This window comes from Marmota flaviventris, chromosome 9, assembly GCF_047511675.1.
Source record: "Marmota flaviventris isolate mMarFla1 chromosome 9, mMarFla1.hap1, whole genome shotgun sequence".
Taxonomy (NCBI): Eukaryota; Metazoa; Chordata; class Mammalia; order Rodentia; family Sciuridae; genus Marmota; species Marmota flaviventris.
The window spans coordinates 82,849,823-82,871,842 of record NC_092506.1 but is presented as its reverse complement, the minus strand read 5'-3'; the positions used below and the strand labels follow the sequence as shown (position 1 = coordinate 82,871,842).

At 33.2% G+C, this 22,020-nt stretch overlaps 1 protein-coding gene across 7 annotated transcripts in view; it reads left to right on the top strand.

Annotated features, from left to right (window-relative positions):
* The window catches only part of Mtmr2 (myotubularin related protein 2), a 77,658-nt gene that overhangs the window by 9,713 nt on the left and 45,925 nt on the right, over positions 1-22,020 (top strand). Inside the window, exon 3 of one of the 7 annotated variants that reach the window (XM_071616638.1) lies at positions 2,640-2,736. The exons of 5 other annotated variants lie outside the window; for them this stretch is intronic. The gene's annotated coding sequence lies outside the window, so the exon portion shown is untranslated. Of the gene's footprint in view, positions 1-2,639; positions 2,737-11,353; positions 11,373-22,020 lie in introns of those variants that run through there. One more of the 7 variants, XM_071616635.1, reaches the window with a different exon arrangement.

The window sequence follows — 22,020 nt, the reverse complement described above, 5'->3', positions numbered from 1 at the left end:
ACTTGGAGAAGTTAAATAATTTACCTAATGGCACAATACATGTTAGAAGGTCAGGAATAGTTGATGATTTTTCTTTCAAGATCACAGAGATATTTAGTGCTAAACATGATCTCCTGGGCTGGGATTGTGGCTCAGTCACAGAGTGCTTGCCTAGCATGCTTGAGGCACTGGGTTCCATCCTCAGCACCACATAAAATAAAGGTCTCCTGATTCTCAGTTCCATACTTTACCAAGTTATGCTATAATTTTTGTTGAGGCAGACTGAGTCATTGTGTTTCTTGTCTGTAAAACTCTCCTTTAATACCATATATGAAATCATAACCAACTCATCACTGTAACTGAAAAAATAACTAAAAGTACATGTCAGTTATATACATGAAAAACATGGATTATTTCTTTGTGTTTAGTCAGATAAGTGACTTAATTCTGATTTTGAAATCATTGAGTGATAGTCTTGGTGGAGAAGAGCCTTTGTTTTTATATCCAGGATATTATTTCTACCTTTTAAGTTTTGTACTGCCAAAAAAGGAAAATCTGATTTCATTTTTGAATGAAATAGTAGGGACAAATTTCATAGTGTTTTATAAATAGTAGGTGCTTGGTAAATTGTACTGTTTTGTACAGTTTGCTCTTAAAAAGTTTTTTCCCCCCTTTGGCTTCTATTAGGAGTGGTTTTATTTGCTTGTATAGAAATTAATTCATAATACTGTATTGTCATAGTGGATATTCAGAGTGTGTCTGAGTGACTAACATTTTCTAACGTATTTTTTTAACTGTAAAAGTTCGAATTAATTTTACTAGTGTATATATTTTATATTATATTGTGTATTTTTATAGTTCCTGAATTATAGCTTCATATTAACAAATGTAGTTACTATAATTTTTGGAAATATTTTTAATGCTTGAATTATTAGAAAGTTTAACTATAAACTGCTGTTACCCAATTTTTCTGAATATTTTGGGACATGATTTAATTATTTTTAAAATGTTATTTCATTTATTTGTTTTGTAGTACTAGAGGTCCAACCTAGGACCTTGCACTTGCTAGGCAATTGCTGTATCATTGAGCTATACCTTCAACCCTAAAAATGTTATTTTTAACACTTATTCATTTTTGATAAGCTTATTATATCTTACCATTTTAGATATTATTTTCTTTAAATCTTTTTACAAAAAAAGTATAATTTTAACTATAATAGCTCTAAAAAGGGACTTTATTAGTGTAATTCTCTCTTTTTTCTTTCTTTTGTATGGGGCACAAATGTTAAGGGACTTTCCCAAGAGTTGAAGTTTTATGCATGTTAAAATACTCTTGTGAACAAAACAGAATGACATTTATTTTATTTCTATAATGATATGTGTAAAATGTTTTGACTCTGGATGAGTGACTTGACATCTCTGATCCTTGATTTTCTTACTGTGTAATGGGTTACTAATTATTACTGTATGTCCACAGTGTTTCCTTGGGATTTAATGTTTAGTATTACTTACTTAAAATTTAAAATCAGAAAGAAAAATGCATGCTCAGATTTTATTTTCATTTTTGGTACCAGGGATTGAACACAGAGATGTTTAATCACTGAACTACATCCTCAGCCCTTTTTAAATATTTTATTTAGAGACAGGGTCTTGCTGAGTGGCTAAGTGCCTTGCTAAGTTGCCAAGGCAGGATTTGAACTCGAAATCCTCCTGCATGGCCTCCTGAGCCACTGGGATTACATGTGTGCGCCACTGTGCCTGACTCAGATTTTATGGATTCTTCTTTTATCACATGATATTAGAATAGATACTATGCAGGATACTTAAATTTCTCTTTCTTTGTGAAAGAGTAGCAGTGATTAATCCAGATTGTCATCTTAAATAATCACACAAATACTCAAGATAATATTATATTGGAAGACTTCTATCAGTCATTTTCTGTGGGAGAAAATGGTTACTGAATGAATAAGTGAGTATTCAATATAGTTCTCAGGGTATCAAAATAGCTAATAGTAAAGTTAATATATTTTGGTGTAGTTTTTAGTTCCAAAGATGTTTTACAGACACAATTTTATTTCTCATAATAATCCAGTGAGATAGGTCTTAATTTGACAGATAAGTAGCTGAGGCCCAAGAAGTATCTCTGGTTATAAAAGGTGGAACTGGAAGTTTATTTTTGACTCTAAATGCCATGTTGCTTCTACTCCCAGTGTAAATAACACAGAAGTGGTAAAATTTCATGGGGGTTTACATTTTACTGTTTAAAGAAATTTGGAATCTTGGAAAGTTGTCAGCAGATTCACCTTGTCCAGTGAGCCTAATTACTCAATGCATACTTTTCTTTTGAAGTCAGATTCAGCTTTTCTTAAAATATTTAAAAGAAATGCCACTATCTTGGATAAAAGACTCATTCTCAGTGTGGCTACCAGCATGTGGTACCTAAAATTATTTGAGTGTTTAAATATCTAAAAGAGAGTGATTATGATCTTTAGAAGCATATAGAAGTATATCAACAGGAAAAATTGTGTGATGTGTTATAGCACAATGTAATGAAAAGTATTGATCTTTTGTTTGTCCTTAGTTTTAAAATTCTGATTCTGCTTTTTAAGGATGACTCTAGATGAGTGACTTGACATCTCTGATCCTTGATTTTCTTACAGGAAAAGGGCAAAGTGATAATCTGCTGTCCTACCTTTACAGGATTTTTGTGGAACCCAAATATGATGATTGATGATGACAATAATTTTAAATAATACAGTAAGTTTAGGCATCATTTTAAATATTTCACTTATATGAATTTAATCCTTATAGCAGTTTTTCTGGGTATAAAAATGACCCTTATTCCAACTTTATAAATGAGTAAACCAAGGCCTAGAAAGGTTAAATAACTTTCTCAAGGTCAAAGTGATAGAAGCAGAATTCAGTACTTGGCAATCTAGCTCCAGAGTTGGTAATGTATATAGAAGATAATGTGTGTGAGAGCACACTGACATTTGTAAAGGGCTATGATAATGTAAAATGTTACTAATTAATTTTTTCCTTATCCTTATTATATAAATAGAGAACAAAGCAAGCAGGAAAAAATGTCTTTATATGGTTTGATTTCTAACAGCCCCCTAATCTAGTAAATAGAGTATTGTATTTAAAATTATGGACAGATGCCCTTGGAAGATAGGAATAACTGAATTAAGTCAGTACTTTAATTTTTAATTTAGTTTTCTGGGATAGCAAGAGAAAGGGATGTTGAATGCTCTTCTTTTTATACTGAATGTGACTGAAAATAAAACATCTATCTTTTAAAATTTATTATTTATTATCTCATCACATAATAAATAATAATAAATTTAATAATTTGTTATATATGACAGCAGAATGCATTACAATTCATATTACACATATAGAACACAATTTTTCATATCTTTGGTTGTACACAAAGTATAGTCACACCATTTGTGTCTTTATACATGTACTTAGGGTAATGATGTCTATCTCATTCCATCATCTTTTCTACCCCCAATACCCCCTCCCTTCCCCTCCCACCCTTTGCCCTATCTAGAGTTCATCTAATCCTCTCATGCTCCCCGCCCCCAACACCATCCAGTTCTCCAAAACCAAATGCTGAATGTTTTCTCTGATATGAGGATGCTGATTCAATGTAAAAACATTTATCTTAACTTCATGTGTCACTTTGAAGTTTATACAGGAAAGTGATATCTCATCACATTGAAAGGAGAGTGACATATTATTGGTAATAATCACTTTTGCTTGTCTTAGGAAAACAGTGTCTATCGAGATAGCCAAAACAATGGATATGTAACTGATTTTAATAATGAAATCAGATTCGCATGGTGGGGTAATTTATTAATACACAAATTCCCGTGTGTTCTCTGTAATTGCCCAGGTAGAAATGTTTGTTGAATAAATGTTTTTTGAGTAGATTACTCTTTTTTAGTATTTTTGCCCTTGTACTTTAGTTTGGATGAAAGTGTTTGTTTCAGAGTTTGTTTAGAGCTCTAATATCTAATAGTATAATTTTCAGCTTATTGTGACATTTTCCCCAGTTAATTGATTATATATAAAGACCTGCTAGGCTACTTGTGAAATTCATATAGAGTTTGATTTAAGCTATCTTCAGAAATTGGATCAGTGATTTTTGAACAAATTTTGAGAAGCTTTTTTAAGCTGCTGCATTGAACTGTTGGAGTTTTGTTAGATCTCAGGATCCTTCCGGCTCCCCAGTCCTAACCTACACTTCGTCATTGACACACTCATTTTGACGAATTCGGCTTTTACCAGTTTTACTTAAGTTTTCAGGTAGGATCTCTGAAAAAACATTAAGAGAAAAAAAGATACGCTTGCAAACTGTTGTGCAAACTGGTTGCTGGTGGCCTTATCAAATATTATGCATTGATTTTTTAGTTTGTGAAATAAAATGGACAGACCTGGAAATAAAATGATTCAGAATTAACTGTATGCTGGGTCACATGGACCTTAATCCCATGGATTGTTCAAAGACTATACCAGAGCTCAGATCCTCTTTGTTTCTCTGAAGAATACAAAATGTAGTCTCATTTTTATCAATCAGATGTAGTGATGAAAAGATAAGTCATGCTATCTCTTCTATCCTATAGATTGGTTCAGTTAAATAATGCTGGGTCTGGCATAGCATTTTTAAAATAATTAAAAACTGCATTAGTTTGGATAGGTTTGTAATTTTTTTTTTTTTTTTTTTTAATTTTGGAGATACAGCAAATGTTCTGAGTTTGTTTGCTTTTTGTGTGTGTCCCAAATGCAGAAACACACTGTAGGCCTTTTGTTGTTATTTTGAAAAATAAAATTTTCAGTAGAATGACTAATAGAGCATGAACAGTGCTTATGACACTGTAGTCCATTGTGTAAGTATTGAGAGCAAAATTTGCATTCCTAGAAAAGCTTGTTCACAATCAGAATATAGAAGGCATTCTTTAATGTTTTTGGGAAAACATGGTGTGTAAGTGCTCAGGACATTACTTAAAGAGGATTTTTTAAAAACGTATCTTTTCTTTCCATGGGATACTGAAGAAAAATTGGCAGCAAGAGTGAAACGGTTTAAATAAGGCAAGTGATATGAATCTTAAAGTAACGACTGTGGTCAGAGGAAATAGGAAAAACGCAGTCTTTCCTAAGTCATCTGGAGGTGTTTTTTACTAGGATTTATGGAAAGATAGGTGACTTGTTTTCTGCTTTCTAGGTGGTTTTGAATTGAGAGTGATTAATGCTGGTATGTTTATTTGCATCTCTAATTTTTAGAAATACTTCTGATTTTTATAAGAAATGTGTTTATTTAATTTTGAAATATTTGATTAGGAGAAGTAAAAGGAATGTAAATATATTTATTGCATATTTTAGTGCTTGGATTTATTTTCTGCTCATTATTTTTAGGTATCTAGAGGTGATGGTGTGATTGACAATGAAATAGTGGTAATTCCATTAATAGTTAAGCAAACCAATGGAACCAGAGATGGTTAATTCTTTGCTGTTGATTTCGTTGAAATATTGGTGGTGGACTTGGTTTTGTGATTGAAGCTTGAGTTATTCTTCTGCTTGTATGTTTAAAGTTATATCAGATACTTATTTACATGTGTGGGTGAGTGTATTGTAAAGAATCCCCCTAATAATTTGTGTTTTGTGTTATGCTAAATTTATCAGCTTACTAAAAGTTTTATTTTGACTTTAAAAGTTTGCATATTCAATTTTCTCAGTGCTCAGAAGACATTTTACAGTTCAGAACTAACAAAAAGAACTTTTAGGACCCATTTTAGGACCCATTTTAGGACCCATCTAGACTGTAGGTGGGTCTACAGTCTAGATCTAAATGAAAAGAACTTTTAGGATCAAGTGCTTTGCTTCATTTAAATTTAATTAATGGGTTTCTTTTTAAAAGGAGACCCCTTGGGCTGGGGATGTGGCTCAAGCGGTAGCGCGCTCGCCTAGCATGCGTGCGGTCCAGGTTCGATCCTCAGCACCACATACAAAGATGTTGTGTCCGCCGAAAACTAATAAATAAGTAAGTAAATAAATAAATAAATATAAAAGGAGACCCCTATTTCTGATTCCATTCTATTTTTTCTTCTGATGAGGTTACTCAATGTGTTTTCCACAATACTATTTGTTAAGACAGTTTCTACCATTTCAGTATATAACACTAAGTACTTTCTATATATCATGCTTTCTGATCATTGTTACAGTCTTATATTATTTTTATAAAGAAAGAACTTAGATTAAGTAACTTGCTTTATTTATTTATTTTTTGCTAAATGGTGAAATTAAATCTGTGTGACTCTAAGTTCATGTTTTTAACCACTAAACACTTTGCCTGTGTTTGGAGGCAAAGGATCTCAGTTTCCATCTTTCTAAGGAAACTGAGTAGAGCTTTGAGGTATGGGGATATTTGGAGATGATTTGTAAATCCTTGTTAGTTGGTGACAGATTTCTCCGCTTGGCAGCAAGTGTCTTAAGCATCTTAACAGGATGCTTGTAAGCCAGTGTACTCATAGATACCAAAATTCATTTGTTTAGATATATTTCCCGCCCCTACCTTTTTTTGTTGTTGTTTTTCAATATTAGGATTGAACGCAGAGCATTATGCATGCTAGGCAAGTGGTCTGCCACTGAACTGCATCCCTAGCCCTAGATGTAATTTCCTTAATTTGTAAATTTTTATCCTTATCAGCAATATATAAGTAAGAAAAAAAAACCTCCCCAATAAAACAAAAGGGGAGAGTGCTTTATTTATTGATACTATTTTGAAAAGCATACAGAGGATAGTTCCTATCTTTCCTACCAATAATTAGTTTGTATAACTCTATTCACTTAAATGCCACACTTTGAAATAGGAGAACTTTTGAGACCGAAAGTGTGGTACATTGCTTTTATTATAGCAAAGGAAAATGACATTCTGATATAACAGTAGACCAGTTAATATGTGGCAATGACTAAGAGTCAGATGATGGGATTTCTGTTTTGTTCTTGTAGTGGAAAGAAAGCTGTCACTCTGGCTGAGAAAGTGGCATGGTTATTTTAAAACAAAGAATGACTAGTGCTTTATTATATTTTGCCTCTTTTACTCCAAACCCAAGTTCTATTATTTCATAGGTATGCGTGTATGTATATCTTCATTTGGTTATTTTCTGGAACCAGCATTTAGTATTTAAATAATATTGACAGTTCTTTTTGCTTAGGAGTTGAGAATAATCTAATTTTGGATAGAATGAGTGGGTCAGAGAGAGGAGATTTTAGAATGACTTCCATTTATAAGAATCATGGCTCATTGAATTTGAATAAATACATTTATGAATATGAATTATATGTTCATGTAATCTTTAACTGCTCTGAAGAGTTAATAATCAGAATCAGTACATTAGAATATAATTACAGTTTTAGTTTTAGAGGTATTTTGAATCTCTTGGGAAAAGGAAATCTATGAATAAGTATGAATACTAATTAATAGTATTCCAGAATGTTGGTTATGTTCTGATCAGTTTTGTTGTTCTTGGAAAATAAATTTCTCTCTGTAACTGTCTCATTAATTTCTAAAAGTATGTTTTGTTTATAAATATTTTTTGATGTAACATACTTGACTTATATGAATAAGATGTTAATGCTTTTGGGGGTAGAATTTATGTTTTTTGCCTACCTTTTGATGTTATGTTTGTTTCTATTAAAAATTACACATAACTCTTCATTATTTTTAATCTTGATAGTTATTTGCAGGCCATCTAGGGCCTGGGAGTTTTAATTTACTTATGGCTTAGATATTTGAGCCCTGTCAGTTTTTTTTTTAATCTTCAATAAAGGATTTATAGGAACAAAAAGGAATTATGATTATAATTATTTATAAAAAACAGTTATTTCTTTTTTTAATTTATAAAGAACATAAATTTATTTCTATATTACAGTTCTGGAAGCTGGAAATCCAAAATCAAGGCACTGGCATGTTTGATATTTGGTGAGGGCTGCTTCGCTACTTCCAAGATGTCACTTTGAGTATTGTTCCTCTGAGATCCTAGGGTCTTTGAAGGGTCCTTTTTTCCTTGGCCAACTTTGTGTGAGAATCATTGTCCCTCAGGTACATGCAAGTACCTCTAGTCTTGCTCAGCCTCCTGGCCTCTGCAGCAGTGGCAATATTTATGACCAGAAAATGTCTTCAGAAGAAAATATACTAGATACCAGGCTGCCCATTCTGGGCTCCCTGTCTGTAGTTCTGGAGGTTAGGAAGTCCAAAAACATAGTCCTGGCATCTGCCCCCCCAAAAAAGGGCCTTTGTGCTGTGTCATAACATGGCAAGACAGAACAAGCATATCTAGTGTTATTTCTTTTTTTTTCCCCAGGCGTCCATAATATTTTGTGTGTTTTATTGAAATATTATAAATTACAGTTAAATTGCTTCATCAACTTTTGAACAAATGTTTTATGTTTCATACTTGAAGTTCTCTTCTGATTCTTTGAAAATAATTTTAATTTTAATTTTTTTTTACTTATTATTAATTTATTTTTTTTACACAAATGGAGCACAGCTTTTCATTTCTCTGGTTGTACACAAAGTAGAGTCACACCATCTGTGCAATAATATCCATACATAGGGATAATAATGTCCGTTTCATTCTACCATTCACCCCCCATCCCCTCCTTTCTCTCTCCTCCACTCAATCCAGAGTTCTTCTATTCTTCCCTTGCCCCCCACCCATAATGGATCAGCATTCACTTATCCTAGAAAACATTTGGCCCTTGGTTTTTTGGGATTGGCTTACATTGCTTAACATGATATTCTCCACCTCCATCCATTCACCCGTAAATGACATAATTTCATCTTCTTTAAGGCTGAGTAGTATTCCGTTGTGTATATACACCATAGTTTCTTTATCCATTCATCTATTGAAGGACATCTAGGCTGTTTCCATAGTTTAAACATTATTAATTTAGCTGTAAATATTGAGGTGAATGCATGGTTGTAGTGTGCTGCTTTTAAGTCCTTTGGATATAGACCTAGGAGTAAGATAGCTGCTTAAAATGATGGTTCCATTCCAAGTTTTCTAAGGTATCTCCATACTGCTTTCCAAAGTGGTTGTACCATTTTGCAATCCCACCAGCAATGAATTGGTGTACCTTTTTCCCCCACACCCTTGCCAGCACTTATTGTTGCTTGATTTTTTGATATTTGCCATTCTGATTGAAGTGACATGAAATTAAGAGTAATTTTAATTTGCATTTCTCTAATTGCTAGAAATGTTGAATATTTTATCATAAGTTTGTTGATCGATTGTATATCTTCTTCTGTGAAGTGTCTGCTCATTTCCTTAGCCCATTTATTGATTGGGTTATTTGTTTTTCTGGTGTTAAGTTTTTCGAGTTCTTTATATATCCTGGAGATTAGTACTGTATCTGATGTGTGTATGGTAAAAACTTGCTCCCATTGTGTAGGCTCTCTCTTCTCCAGTGTTATTTCTTAACAGCTCTGGTTAATGGTTTAGACAGAAGTATCCACAGTAATTGGGAATGAGAAACAAATTTTTATGATGCTACAACTGTGTGAGAGGGCCTTTGGATGGGGAAAGTTTATGTAGTATAATTAAAAAATGATGTTGAAGGATAAGTCTTCGAGTCACATTTTCAGATGGGACAATAGTTGGTTTGTATGTATAAGTGTTTGTATGAGGGAAGAACGAGGGTATTTTGCCTGTTAAGAAGTGAAGAGATACTAAAAATGGTAAAATCTATTTTAGCAGAAATTTCCAGTATTAGAACTATCCAGTATTAGAACTCTTCACCTGTGATTCTAATGGAATTTTATGTAGCTTATTAATTAAATGGAAAATAGGAAATGCAGAATGATTGCTCATTGGAAGCATAGCTTTCTTTTTCAATTAAACAGACATTGAAAAAATCTGGTTTTTGGAGGGATAGAAAGGCAGTGTTTAGTGATTACAACAGATACTGCGAAGGATTGATTAAAATTTGAAGAGGAGCATTGACACTTTTAAAATGTTGACTACTTGAAATCTTTGTGAAATCCTTCTGAGATGAAAAATCACCTAAAAAAAGTATATTTGGGCCATGAGCTTATATGTATTCTCAAATTTTGTCTAATTAGGCTTTTGTCAAAAGTGACAGTGATTCTTTTTTGACGTTTGTTAACTTTTGCTCAAATCTTGTAGTCTTTGTTATGATAGTTTTGACTTCTCAAAAATTTATTTAATATTATGAGTCAGTTAACTCTTTCTTTTAATTAGGATAGCTCTGGTCTACCATTTTATTGCCACAGTGAAATATATATCTTGTTTAACCTATCTCTAAAAGATTTCTGATTTTTATTGAGGAGTTTTCTTGAGTTGTGCATTTATTGAGTTTATGCATTTTAAAACTTAACCAGGAAACAAACTGGCTCAAAAAACTTCAGAAACCAGGTAGAGAGATAGCTGTGAATTAAAGATGTATGTCCTTATAGCAGCATATATTCAAGAGAAATAGCATTAACCTAGAAGTCTTCCTGAGAAGATGGTTTTTGTTTCTCAGCCCCATACATAAGTATTTTTTCTTTAACTTTAAAGTCTTAAGCATTTTAACAGTAACTTCATTTTTCATATTTGACACCATTGTCAGTTGCAGGTTGCTGTCTGCTCATTTTCCAATTCTTTTTCAATAGTTGTGTGTGTGTGTGTGTGTATGTGTTTTTATATATGTGTGTGTATACATATATGTATACACACACGTACACTACTTATTTTATATGTATATCCACATATATATATATCCATATATATATATATATATATATATATATATATATATATATATATATATATGAACAGGATTGTTTAAATGGAGTTTTCAGTTCATTTCTACTTAGTCTTTATAAGAACATATAAGTACATAGTGAAATAAGTAGAACAGGTGTTTTCATTCCTACTTTGGGTATGAAACTGAAGTTCTGAGAGGCTAAATGACTTTCCATGATTTATGACACCCAGTTTTTCATTCTCATCTAATACTTAAATTTACACGTCCTTATTGGAATGGAAAAATAGTTTGTGTTGGCATTTGCTAAAATTTCCTATGCTTAATTAATAATTGAATCAATAATTAATAATAAATTAATTAAAATTTCCTGTGCTGAATTAATAATTAATAACTGTTTACTAAATGGGAAATGTGAAATTTTCTTTTCCAGAGATTATTTTCAGTTGAGTAAATTGTCTTAATTTTCCTCTGGCAGAGACAATGACTAGGGCTAACTCCTTTAAAGATAAAGTTGTAAGAGTTTTATTCATTTTGATTTTTCAATTCATGTCTAGCTTCATTCTGCTAAACCAGGATTCTTTGATGGCAAAGAGGTGTCCTATTCAAGCCTTCATTAGGTAAAAATAATAGTTTACATAACTTTGTTACTGTTTGTCAGATGATGTGCTAAACTCTTTGCATTTATTTATTTCATCTTTATAAGTATGTGAATAGTTCCTAGCATATGGTAAGCACTCAGTAAGTATTAACTACTTGATTTAATACAGTTCAATAAAATTAAACTTTTGAGCCCCTTCTGTGTGCCAGGTATTAGTCTACAGCTAGACAGTGTTTCTCAATCCTTTTTATTACTCTATAGAGTAGTTTAGATGCCCTCCACTCAACTGTCCTCTTCATGTCTGAAAATATGGTAGCATAGATATAATACATATAATTTTATGTGCTTTTAATTTAAAAAATTAAGATTTTGTCTCCTTGCCTTCAAAGAACCATTTTTTTTTTTTTTTTTTTTTTTGCCCTTGGGGACGATATTCTTATTGAATGTTCTAGATACTTAGATTACAGAAGTGAATAAAACAAAGCTTGGAACCCTCAAAGAGATTACATTTTAAGGGAGATGAGGTAGAAGGATATGTGGGAAAGAAAAAACAAGGAAGTAAGTAAAACAAAAAGAATGTCAAGTGAGAACTAGTTCTCTGGGGAAAATTAAGGTAGGGGATAGAAAATGGGTGGGTGGGTTTGTGGTAGTTTGTCTTCTTAAATAAATGGCTAGAAAAGTTTCATTAAGAAGACAGTATGTGAACAAAAATGCTGAAGGAGGTGAAAGAAAAAGGTATATTTAGAAGAAGAGTTTTGAATGAGAAAATCAAAGCTTTTGAGTATATTAGATGCCATTAGAAGTATTTAAATTAGTAGGTTATTGGAATCTGGAATTCAAGGGGGAAGTTTGAAAATGAGCTATAAGCTGTGAGTCTGGATGAGATTATTAAGGGGAGAGAGGATATACAGAAGATTACATGATCAAGGACTGAGAGTTCAGGGACATTACAGTGTTTTGAGGTTAAGGAGATAAGAAGGAACCATTAAGGAGATGTGAGAGTAGTGGCTACTGAGCTAGGAGAAAAGTTGTAAGGGTATAATGTTCTGGAACACAAATGGAGGGAAGTATTTCAAGTTATCTATGTTAATGCTGCTCAGTGGGTTTAGTAAAGTAGAGGCTATTGATGCCCTCAACAAGGGCATTTGTGTTGGTGTGATGGAGGCAAAAGCCTGACTGAAGTGGGTTTAAGAGAGAATGAGATGTGAAGAATTAGAAGTGGTGAGTATAGTCTCTTTTAACAAGTTTTACTTAAAAGAAGCTCAGAGAAATCAAGTATCTGAAGGGATTGAGGGAAATAATAGCGTGTTTCAATGTTGGTTGGAATGATTGGATAGTAAGGGAGTATTTTATGATGCAGGAACCAGAGAAGAGAAAAACTGGGCAGGTTTTTCTTGTGCACACAAGAGGAAATAGTATAGGAGGGGCTTAAATGGGCCTGGTTGAGGTAAGTGGTCATGAATTTAAAGTGAGGTTGGGTCATATGGTTGGCAAATTTTCTCTAGACTCATTTCGTTTTGTGAGTATTACGGGTCTGGAGTAATAGGGAGTTGGCTTTTAAAAATTATGGAACTTTGTAGTATTGTAAAGAACCAGGTGATTCTGAAGCTAAATCTTCAAGGAATGAAAGGCAGTGACTTAGAGATTGGTAGGTGACTTGAAAAAGGAGCGGTAGTATGTACATGGTATATCCTGATGACATGAAATTTAATACTTGGGATCTTTTTTTAAAGTTTTGGAGAAGAATAATCTGAAAGTGGCAATGAGGAACGAATTCCAGTTTCCAGGCCCAGACTGGGGAGAGAGGTATAGGAGGGGATATAAAGGGGCTGATTTCTTCATTTGAGAGGGCTATTGGGAAACTGTGTCCATAGGCAGGGAAAAAGGATTTAATAGGCATAAAAGATGAAGTAAATACAGTTTTTAGGAAGACAGAATAAATACAGACAGTATTTTTGTGATAGAAATAAAGATTTTTTTTTTTTTTGGGGGGGTACATGCTGTACCTCCCAAGGGAGAGAAAAAAACATCCTAAGATATTTCTGCTTTTAGTTCTATACACTATATCAGAAGCAGTAAAGTTGGTCAAAAGGAGACCTGATTCTGTGTCAGATTTTATCTGCATATTTCTATCTATCTATCTGTGTGTATATGTGTTTATATACATATATCTCTTTCTTGCTCTAATTTGTTATATTCAAAACCATGCATTTCACTTCTCTGAGCTGTGCTTTATATACAGATGAAGGGGCTTTTGCTAGAATGATCTCAGAGGTCCTTTATATTTCTGATACTCTATTAATTCGCTCATTAGCTATCAGAATAGTTGTCTAACTGATATCTGGACTTATATTTAAAAGAAACAATTTAAAAAAGCATTATTTGATATAATTCTGGCTACTCTGTGGCTTAATGTTGTTATAAGGTGTAGGCGATAGCCGAGCAGGATTGGAGTAAGAAATACGGCTGGAGAGAGAGGGTAAAGCCAGACAGCAGAATGATCAGACTTACAGAGGATATATATGAATGAATGTGAATATGAGATATAAATTTGATAGTTATTTGTACAGAAGTGATAAAAAGTACATTTTAATGACAACAGAAACCTAGAGAGAAAACATTTCCAAGAGGCAGTGAAAGTAATATTAAATATTGCCAAGAGTTTAAGGAGGGTGAGAAATGAGGAGATAGGGCTCCTGGATTTGTTCCTGAGGTTGTTAATGACATCTAGAAAGCATTATCAGTAAACTAATTGAGTCTAGAGTTCAAGTTGAGTGTTATTAAGTCTCACGTAGGTTTAGGTAATCACTATTGAGTTCTTAGTAAATGTTCACTGTTGTTTAAATTATGCACCCCTACCTTCCACCCCCCCCCCCCGCCAAAAAAAAAAAAAAGAGGAGACTATGTGGGCCAGAATTAAGAGCACAGAATGAAGGACTGGCCTTGAATCAGAGAAAGTACATGTCACTAAGATTCGTGAGAAGGAAGAATGGATTTGGATGTAGACAAGTTTACTGGAGAGGCAAGAAGTTAAGGAGTCTATGCTTTAGTACCTCTGTTTTTTAAAATTCATATCAGGTTAATGTTTTTAAAACACAGTGAAGGCCATCTTGACTTAGTAACTGGTTTAACATTTTTTTTTTTAAATTAATAAATCCAGTGGACTTTTCTCCTATTTTTCTTGACTGCTCTGTCATCTTAGATACTATGAAGTACTTATTTTGAAACACTTTTTGGCTTTCATAACTTTTTTTTTGGTCCCACATTTCTACCTCCAGTATCAAATCTCTGATTCTGGGGCTAAATAATCCAATGTTATAGATTCGATTTAGCTATCACTTCCCTGTAACCACTTCAGGAAATCAAAACTGTTTGTTTTTCTGCTTGCATAATGAATAGTTCAACTGGAATATTTTGCAGGAATCTCAAATTCAGTGACAATTTTTTTGCATTATTTTCATAGACTATATATCATTGAAACCTGATATTTCTTCTGATTCCCATCTTTGTCACATTGTGGCCTATTCCATTTATTTATTAAGTGATCTAGCTGCCTATTATAACCTGTTAAATAATCTAACTTCCTGTAGAATATTTTCTATAGTTGATGCTTTATAAACTGAACAGAACATTCCTCTTTACATAGAAGTAATTATTTGAACTTTTTCTCAGAAAGCTTTGCTGTCTTCCTATCATCTACAGATTATAATATGTCTGAACTCTTAGGGTGGTACCCATTTTTTTTTTCATACAACATAGCCTCAACCTTTCTTGTTTTCTTCCCATTGAGATCCACAGAGTCCAGTTATGTAGATTTCTATATGAGTCAGGGTTCTTTAGAGGAACAGAACCAATTGGAGGTATGATTATAAAAAGGGGATTTATTAGATTGGTTTACACAAGAGAATCTGGATAGTCCACAATGGTCATCTGTAGGCTGGAAAACTGTAGGAACCAGTAGCTTCGCAGTCCAAGATGCTGAAGCCTCAGAACAAGGGGAATCAATGATGCTACCCCAGTTAGAGACCAAAGGCTTCTGTAAACTCCCTGGAAAATCACTGGTGGAGTCTTCTTTGGAAAAGTGAAGGAGTGAGAGTTTGATGTCCTCAGGCGATCACAGCAGTAATCAAGAACCTATTCAAAGAGCATGGTGGCACATGCCTGTAATCCCAGCTGCTTGGGAGGCTGAGGAGGAGGATCACAAGTTCAAAGCCAGCCTCAGCAAAAACAAGGCTCTAAGCAACTCAGTGAGACCCTGTCTCTAAATAAAATACAAAATAGGGCTGGGGATGTAGCTTAGTGGTTGAGTGCCCCTGAGTTCAGTCCCCAGTACCAAAAAAAAAAAAAAAAAAAAGAACCCATTCAAGAAGAATCAGGCTCACTTCTGCTGCTGCTTCCTTGTTGTTCCAACATTTATTCCATCCAACTCCAACCTATTGGATGGTGTTTCCCTAAATGTTCCCTAAGTGTTTAGGGAGATTCTCCACTTCAGTTTTCCCACATGGCAGGCATTTGCAAACACACCCTCATTAACATATCCAGAAGCCTCTTAATCTTGGGCATCTCTTAATGTAATCGAGTTGACAATTCAGATTAACCATTACAGTTTCCCCATATAATCTGTTTACTTAGGCTGTTCTCTTTCAAAAGTTTTTATTCTAATGTTTCACTGTCAATTTCTAGTAACAGGATAGAGATGCCTGAATTTTTCTGTTACATTTAATCTTTTCTTTCTTTATGCTCCTATAACTTTTTTTTAAAACCATGAATAGCATTCTTTGTAATCAGATTCATAGTTAAATAGGAGTATACTCTTCTTTGACTATTATTTGGAAGCACAGCTAATATTGTTGTGTTGCATGTATCTTCACAGTGCACCTATCCAACAGTAAATGAATATTGCCTGAATGAATGAAATGCACGATCAGGTAAATCTAAAATCCAAAATCCCTTAGCTTATTAGTATACCTGGTGCAATGGATTTTCGTATGGAATTCTTTGCTTCCACCTCCCTTTGAAAAATTTGAAGATGAAATTCATCAGCTCCTCAAATGATCCACTTTTCTTCTTTACTCTCTAATTTGGCACAGTGGTTTCTTAGTCAGCAGATTAGGATCATATTTTGACTCTCCTCTCCCTTGATTGTCATGCCAAGTCATTTTCTAAGTTCTGTTGATTCTGATTCTAATATTGCTTGTATCCACTCCTATTTTATTTGGGTTGCTAGTTTAGGATTTCAGTACCTCTGACCTAAGGCCTCCTAATAGTCTCCAACAGATTTTTCCACTTTTAAAATTCATTCTTTGACCTATTGCTAAAACAATCTTCCTAAAGCACAGAAACTTTAGTGGTTTCTCATTGCTTACAGAACTAAATGTCGGCATGGTTTTCAGTACCTTCTATAATCTGATCCAAATCTATCTTTTCATGCTTATCTTTGTGCTATTTGGTACTTGTACTCACAACAAAAATGGTTCATCTTTTAGAGTTGCTTTAACATGCCTGGAATTCCTCCTCCTCCTCTTCATCCTCCATGCTATTTATTTGCTTAGTGAAATTGTCAAGGTTTGAACCTCTTCTGGCTAACCTCAAGTGCTACTTTTTTCTTAGAGCCTTTCTTGAGCCTCTAAATTTAAACTGTATATGAGTTTGTCAGTCCCCAAACCCCCAAAATCTTCATTTCTCCCAATCATTTATCATACTATATTTTTTAAGTACTAAGTATACTGGAATGAAAGCTCATTAAAGGCAGCAACCTTGTCATATTTATCTCTGCATCTCTAGGAGTTCCTAGAAGAGTAGTATTTTGCATGTAGTAGGGGTATAATACATAGCATTGATTAAATTAAACCGAGAGGTAGGATAACCAAAGTAACGTGATAGTGAAGGGAGATGAGATTTATAGATTCAGAACTGAGGAAAGAACAATATTGTTTATAATTGAGTCATTAGTAATTATAGAAAGAGATTTTTTTGGGCATTGTTTGATAAAGGCAGAACCTAGATTGTAAGAAATTAAGGAGTGAGTATGTACTGAGAAAATGGAGACAATGAAGATTAACAGTTTGCTGAAATGTGGAAAGTGGCTGAACTCTAAGAAATTGGAATATGGTCTGCAGAATTTTGAAAAGATTTGTAAAGGAAAATCACATGTGGTGTTTGGAAGGAAAATGAATATGCTGTCAGAAATGCAAGTACCGTGATTACTTCAAGTCATGCATTTCCATTTTTCACCCTGGCAGAAAAGTACTCCAAATAAGTCAAGCCACTGAAGCTAATAAGCAGCTCCAGAGTACTGAGGTTACAGGGCAGAGTAAGTATTACTCTGAATCACACAATATTAAGGCTTATAAACAATGCTGCTGAGCACTGGTAAAGCTGATATTTTGGAGTCAATTGAGTATATAGTTCTCTGTTCTAGGTCTGTCTGATTAAATTATTAATTTAGAGTTATTGAGCCAACCAGTATGTATGTATTTATTTTTATAGAGTTCTCATTCTCCTTTGAATTATTATAGGTACAATTTAAAATGAGGTATATTTTGTAATTGCATATACATTTGAAATGGGATTACTGCTTAGCCAAATTAGAATTTTTGGAAATATATTTTAAAAGATAGGTGTAATTCCTTTACTTATTGTAAAGAATAAAAATATTTAAAGAAACTGTGGCTTAGTTTTGTTTGTTTGTTTGGTACCGGGAGTTGAACACAAGGGTTCAATTCAACTTAACCAGTAAGTCACATCTCCAAAGGGACTTTTTTGTATTTTATTAGAGATAGCATCTTGCTGAGTTGCTTAGGGTCTTGATAAATTCTGAGGCTGGCTTTGAACTTGAGGTACTCTTGCCTCGGCCTCCGGCCTCCTGGGATTACAGGCATGTGCCACTGTGCCTGGGGCTTATGTTTCTTAATAGTATGCCATTTCTATTTATAGATAAGCAAAGGTATTGAATTTACATGGTGATAGCACAGAGCTGGATAAATGTAGAATTTGATTTAGTTTCCCTCTATTATATGTAAATGTTCTCTTAAACTTTTTATCATAAAAACACAATTTTGGAATAATCCTATTTAGTTTGTCTTAACTTGATTTTCAAGTCTAAAACTGCTTATATAATATTTAAAAATATTACTAATTTAAAAACATTTAAAAGGAAACTTTCAAATATGAAGCTGTTTTAGTGTATGCATGAATGTATATGTAAACTTTTAGTCAATTTTTTAGTATTCATCTAGGTATTGTGGGGATGTTACAAAAGGTGGACTACTCATTTCAGAAGCCCTAGACTACATTAGAAGTAGCAATAATCATCCTGGCCAAGATTATTATTATTTTTTTAAATATTTACTGTTTTAGTTTTAGGTGAAACTAGTTTTAATTAGCCGAGGTTGTTGCTGTTAGCTTGATGAAACTAAGATCCTGATTTCTCCATTCCCAACTACTTTCTCTTTACCACCCTAGTGAAAATAACAATACTCAATAACTAGGACCCATCAGTTGTTTAAGGATTATTTGTCATTCTCTTAAAACATATAGCATCTTTAAAGAAATGTTTGCCTTAGTATCCTAAGGAACCTTTTGATGAGTATGGGACACTATTTGGGTATATAAAATAATATACACAAAAGGACTACAGAAGGCCAAAAACTTGGTTTATTCTTCCCCTACTCTTTTTTTTTTTTTTTTACTTCTCTCTCTATTCCTTTACCAAGTTTCTTTTTCATTATATCTTGTATGTTTTTATCATAATCTCTGATGAGTTTGATTAGAATACTCCAATCTTTTGACCATTAATTTACTCAACAAGTATTTCCTGAGTGTCTGCTCTATGCCAGGTGTCATACTAGATTCTAGGAATGGAATGGTGAGCAAATCCAACATTCTTCTTTCTTCTTGACATTCCCCTTCCTTCTTGAAGTTTCATGTCTTAGAGAATATAGGCATTAGTCAGAAAATTTCCAAGACATGTGAGAACAGACTGTGGACATGTAAAGAAAGAAAACACAAAGTGCTGTGAAAGTGGTTACTGGGATCACTACATCCATCTGGGGTTTCCTTGAGGAGGTGATGTTTCAGTTGTACTTTCTCAGTTGAGAACTAAAGTTCAGAAAGTGTTTGGCAGAACCACACTCCCTGCAGAAGGCCAGCTTATTTAAGAATCTCAAAGAAGTGACATGTAGTTGGACTGGGGAGAACAAGGGAAGAGAGAGAGATGCACAAGAGGGTATCTGGAGAAGGAGTCAGGGATTAGTTTGATTATATATTAGTTTGATTATATATTGTAAGGCTGTGATTAAGTATTGATCTTTATCCTGAGAACATTGGGGAGCCATTGAAGGATTTCAAGCTGAAGAATGACATGGGTTATTTTTACTTTTTGGCTGTTAAGAATAATGGTGCTATGCATATTAGTATACGTATGTTCATGTGTTTTTTTGTGTGGACATGTTTCATTTTTCTTGTGTATATAATATGTTTAGGAGTGGAATTGTTGGGTCAAATAGTGATCATGTGGTGATTTATCTGTTGCGAACCTACCATAATGTTTTCCAAAGTGACTGTACCATTTTTACATTTCCATCAGGAGTTTGTGAGTATTCAGATTTCTCTAGATCTTTATTAATGTTTGCTATCGTGTTGTTTTTGATTGTTGTTTTGATTCATGGGTATGAAGAAGTATCCTTTCACTAGCAAGGTTTTTAAGTCCTGAGTTAAGGATTCACCAGGTTACATTTTTAGCTTTTTACTTGTTTATTTCAAAGAAACTACTTATCCACCAAATATGCTGTGTACTTTCTCAACTAATTTATTATTATTTATTGATTTTTGTGTGTTTATTTGTGATTTGCAGAGTCTCAGTCTGAGTCTTGGAATCTTTAAATGCCCATGCTTAATTTTTTTCTCTTTCCTTTAATTTATCTTGAGTTGATATTTGATTATTTGATCAACAATAGTAGCAGTTTCAAATGGTTCAACTTATATTTCTTCGTTTCCTCTAGTCATAGTTACTATCATTTTCTTAAAGTTTTTTTTTTTTCCCTTCTCCTATCTCTTATTTGTGTCATCAATGTGCTTATGTGGTAAAGGTCTCTTATTAGGAAGAAATATCAAGGACAGAGGCTATTCCTTATTATTATTATCATTATTATTTTAATGTTGGAGATTTAATTGTTATTGCTTCAATCTCATTGCTTTTTATTTATCTATTAAGTTTCCAGCTTATTGGTATTTAGGTTTTCAAAATATTCCCTAATGAGCATATGAATTTTAGTGACATCTGTTGTAATATCCCCTGCTCTCATCTATAATTTTATTTTCATCTTTTGTCTCTTTCTTTTGGTTAGTTTTTAAAAAAATATTTTTAGTTGTAGATGGACACAATACCTTTGTTTCATTTATTTATTTATTTTTCATATGGTGCTGAAGACCGAACCCATTGCCTCAAGTGTGCTAGGCAAGTGCTCTACTACTGGAGTTGCAATCCCAGCCCACTCTTTTGGTTAGTTTAGCTAAGGGTTGTCAATTTTGTTTCACCTTTTTAAAGAACCAAGTTCTTGTTTCAATGAGACTTGTATTTTTTTTAAGTTTCTATTTTATTTATTTGTCCTCTGAGCTTTAGTATTTTTTTCTTCTGATGATCTTCAGTCTAGTGTCCCCCCCCCCTTAAGACCTTGATATGCATCATTTGGTTACATATTCTGTTTTTTAAATGTAGGCACTGAGTTATAGAATTCCCTTTTAGTACTGCTTTCACTGTATCTCACAGGTTTTGGTATATTGTGTTTCCCTTTTCACTGGATTCAGAAATTTGCCAATTTTTTTGATTTCTTCAGTGACCCACTGTTCATTCAAAAGTGTACTGTTCAATCTCTATGTGTTTGTATGATTTCTGTAGTAACTCTTGTAGTTAATTTCTAGTTTCATTCCATTATGATCTGATAATATTCCAGAAATTATTTTAATTTTTTGGAATCCATCAATACTTGCTTTGTGGCTTAATATATTTTTTTGAAAAAAGTTCCATATGCTGAGGAAAAGAATGTGTATTCTGCAGTTTTTAGATGGAATATTCTGTAGAAGTCTGTTATGTTTATTTGATTTATAGTATGATTCTGTGATGTTTCTTTGTTGATTTTTTGCGGGGGAGGGTCTGGATGATCTATTAGAATGAGGTATTTAAGTCACCTGCTCTTCTTGTATTAGGTTAGTCTCTCCCTTAATGTTCAATAGTATTTGTTTTGTAAAGTTGGGTGCATATTTATTTATAGTCATTTTCTTGAAGTGTTCCCTTTATCAAAATGTATTGACCTTCTTTGTCTGTTTTGATTATGATTTAAAGTCTGTTTTGTCATGACTTAAAATCTGGTTTGGCAGATATGAGTGCTTGCTTTTGAATTTCATTTGCTTGTAATATCATTTTTCATTCTTTTGATTTCAATCTGTGTATGTCTTTACCAGTGAGGTGAACTTCTTACAGGTAGCATATTGTTGGGTCTTGTTTATTAATCTACTCAGTCTGCATCTTCTAAGTAAAGAATTAAGACTGTTTATATCCAGGGTTTTTAGTGAAAGCTTGTGCTTGTTCTGTTTTGAGTTTTCTGTTTGTTTTAGATGTTTGATGGTTTACTGTATGAACAATGTTTGATTCTTTTCTAATTCTCATT